Source organism: Cynoglossus semilaevis, chromosome 13 (assembly GCF_000523025.1).
Source record: "Cynoglossus semilaevis isolate Cse_v1.0 chromosome 13, Cse_v1.0, whole genome shotgun sequence".
Taxonomy (NCBI): domain Eukaryota; kingdom Metazoa; phylum Chordata; class Actinopteri; order Pleuronectiformes; family Cynoglossidae; genus Cynoglossus; species Cynoglossus semilaevis.
The window spans coordinates 9968487-9968776 of NC_024319.1; positions in this window are offsets into that span (position 1 = coordinate 9968487).

Below are 290 nucleotides of genomic sequence, written 5' to 3' on the forward strand. Positions count from 1 at the left end.
ATATGTCCTAATATTCTTGGAAAAGAATTATTTAAATTAAAACATTAATTAAAAGATTTAAGATTTAATAAAGTACAGTGGTGGAGTTCCTTGGTACAGTTCATCAGGACCTTCCATACATAGAGAAAACATAGAAACCTATTAAAATATGAAATATACTTGATCCAATCAAAGGAAATTATGAAAACTTCGGGGGCTGGATATGACCCGTTCAACTCTTTAATCCGGCCCACCAAACTTTTACAAATTCTGTATTTTATTTACATTATCATTATACTTCTGTCTTTTCC